The sequence below is a fragment of the Coffea arabica genome, chromosome 2e (assembly GCF_036785885.1).
Source record: "Coffea arabica cultivar ET-39 chromosome 2e, Coffea Arabica ET-39 HiFi, whole genome shotgun sequence".
Classification (NCBI taxonomy): domain Eukaryota; kingdom Viridiplantae; phylum Streptophyta; class Magnoliopsida; order Gentianales; family Rubiaceae; genus Coffea; species Coffea arabica.
Genome location: NC_092313.1, coordinates 33,208,165 through 33,211,746, shown reverse-complemented (window position 1 = coordinate 33,211,746; position 3,582 = coordinate 33,208,165).

Below are 3,582 nucleotides of genomic sequence, written 5' to 3'. Positions count from 1 at the left end.
ACAGCAGTTCTGGATAAGACCAATTCTCAGTTTTACCCCTTTTGCAAACATCACAATTTTGTACATAGTGTTCCACTTCCCTTTTCATCCCAGGCCAATATAAGTAGCTTTTGACCCTCTGATAAGTACCATGATTCCCAGAATGTCCTTCAAGGCAAGAATCATTAAAGCAAGAGATTAGCTTAGATTAGCTTTTGCCTTAATTCAGAAGCTGCTCCCACCCATATCCTTCCCTTGTACCTTAGAATTCCTTGGCTATAAGAGTAATCAAGTAGTGCATCAGCTCCCATGGCCAATTTTAGTAGAATTTCTTATGCAAGGTCATCACCATTGTAGCTCTCAGCTACCATTGTAAACCATTGAGGTTTAATAGTAGTGATAGCATGAACATATGTTTCTGCAGAATCCTCCTATTCTTCCCTCCTTGCTAATGCATCAGCAACCACATTGTCCTTCCCTGTTTTGCACTGGATCTCATAATCCATCCCCATAAGTTTAGCCAACAATTTTTGCTGAAGAGAAGTGGTTATTTTCTGATCCAGCAAATACTTGAGGCTCTCATGATCAGTCTTGATAATAAAATGGGTTCCCACCAAATAATACTTCCATTTTTTAACAGCAGTGATGAGTGATAGGAGCTCTTTTTCATAGGTGGATCTTATCTGGTTCTTCTGTTCAAGAACTTGACTGAAATAGGCTATAGGTCTTCCTTGTTATATCAAAACAGCTCCAATAGCTACTTAACTGGGATCAGTTTCCAGTAGGAAAGGCTTTGAGAAGTCAGACAATGCTAAAACTGGTGTTCTGCTCATCACTCCTTTCAGTTGTTGAAATGCAGATTCAGCAGCAGTATTCCATGCAAACTGATCCTTTTTGAGCAACTCAGTGAGTGGTTTAGCAATCACTCCATATCCTTTAACAAACCTCCTGTAATATCCTGTCAGACCCAAAAATCCTCTGAGGGCCTTCAAACATGTAGGAGTTGGCCAGGATAGCATAGCTTCCACCTTGGATGGATCAGTTTTCATCCCTTCACTAGTAATTATATGCCCTAGATACTCCACTTGGTTCTGACCAAAAGAACACTTAGACATCTTTGCATACAGGAAATGTTTCCTCAAGGTTTCCAATACTATAGACAAGTGGTGTAGGTGAGTTTTATAGTTTGGACTATAGATCAGAATGTCATCAAAAAATACAAGGACAAATTTTCTGATATAAGGCTCAAAAACTGAGTTCATTAATTCTTGAAAGGTGGCTGGGACGTTTGTTAGACCAAATGGCATTACAAGGAATTCATATAGTCCCGAGTGAGTTCTAAAAGCAGTTTTATGGATGTCATCAGTTTTCATTCTTATTTGGCGATAACCTGATCTCAGGTCTATTTTAGAGAAGATCCTGACTCCATGGTGCTCATCCAACAAGTCATCTATGATGGGAAAAGAAAATTTGTGTTTTATGGTAAGGTTGTTCAGCTGTCTATAATCAATACAAAGCCTCCAGCTCCCATATTTCTTTTTAACTAATAGAGCTGGGGATGCAAAGGGACTATGGCTGATTTGTATAAGGCCAGAGGTTAACATATCCTTCACCTGCCTGTCAATTTCGTTTTTTCTGCAAATGGGGGTATCTGTATGGGGCACTTTTGAAAGGTTTGGCATCTGATTTAAGAGGGATTTGGTGATCATGGCATCTGTTTGGGGAAAGTGTTTTTGGTTCTGCAAAGACATCTTTATATTTGGCCAATAACTCAGTGAGAGTATCTGGTTTAGAAATTGCTTGTGAGTTATGAACCTTCACCATACAAGACTATTGCAGAGCCTTCCTGATTTTGTGTCTGACATTTTTGTGGGCTACTGAGCCTTGCTGCATCTTCACATTGGCACTGTGGGAATCCCTCCTCAACACCACATGCTCCCCCTCCTTCTCAAATGATAGATTCAGTTTTTTGAAATTAAAGGTTATAGGACTATAGGATTTCATCCAATCCACCCCAAGGATCATGTCATAAGGTTCCAGGTCCAAGACAACCACATCATGTATAAACTTGTGGCCCTGCATATCCCACTGCATCCCTGGGATCCACTGGTCACATTGCAACTCTTTTCCATCAGCTATCTTGACCTTAAAAGGCCTATGTTTTTGCACAGTATTTGGATACAACTGAGCCGTAGATCGTCCGACAAAACAATTAGTACTCCCTCCATCCAAAAGGATTGTCAACTGATAATTCTTATACTGCCCCTGCATTTTGATGGTGCTTGATGATAATCCCCCTGACATTGCATGCAAAGTCAACATTACATCATGCTCTTTCCTGTTGCCCATGTATTCAATGATTTCCTCCTCTTCTTTTGATTGGCTTGCTTCCCTTCCCTCTGCATCTTCTACTAACATCATGTGAATCCTCTTGTTTTTACAACTATGGCTGGGACTAAATTTTTCTCCACACCTATAGCATAAGTTGTGATCCTTTCTGCACTAAAATTCAGTTGGGGATATCTTCTTGAAAACTTGTTGCGAATTGGACTTCTTGCTGTAATTTGTTGAAAGTGCATCAGCCTGTTTGCTCCTGGATCCTGAACTCCATGCATACCTTTGGCTGGTTCATAAGAAGTTGAATGTAAGGCACTCTTGAGTGTAGTTTTGCTAAATTTGTGGACAAGTTCTAAGTGATGTTCCTTCAACCTCGCTATCTCAAAGGCAGTCTGCAAACTATTAGGTCTATGCATCTTCACAGCAGATTTGATTTCCCCCTTCAGTCCACTTAGGAAACTAGAAATGTAGTAAGACTCAGTCAGCTCTGGCATCTGGATCATTACTATTGATCTCAACTCTTCAAACTTCTCTTGGTATACCAAAACAGTGGAGGATTGGCTTAGCTTGTTGATCTCTTCTACTGCATCTTCTTCCCCCATAGTATTGAATTTCCTACATAATTCTGAACAGAAATCCTTCCATTGAACAACTCCTCTATCCTTTTTAAAATTCTGACACTAGAGATCTGTTTTGCTTTCCAGGTGCAATTCCACCAAGTCCATCTGTTGCTCTTCTGGAGTGAGAAACAAGTGGAAGAACTTCTCACATTTTTTGACCCATTCCTTGGGATTGCATCAATCCAAGCTGGGAAAGTCTAGCCTGGGGACCCTCATGGGCCAGTGATGACCCACTCCTCTAGAGGAATTGCCTAATTCACCGTGTCTAGCACTTTGAATTCCAGAATTACGGTTATTAAGAGTTCGTTCTGTAGAACCATTAGGATTACCCAAAATTCCCCGGTTGCCATGCAAACTCCTCAAAAATGAGCTGATTTGATTACTCATGAAAGTTTTCAACTCTGTGTTATTGGCCTCCATTAAAGTCTGCATCTCTCTGTTATTAGTTTCCAATTTTTCTTCCATAACTTGCTTGTCTACAACCATGGAATCAATAATAGACTGAATTCTGGCATCTTGTTTCCTTAGTTGTTCGTCGAAGTTCTTCATTCGAGTACCTTCGGCCATGCTATCCGTAATTTGAAGCTTGCCATCCAAGGATCGCAAGCTCTGATACCACTAAAATGGATTGAAATGATCAGAAATG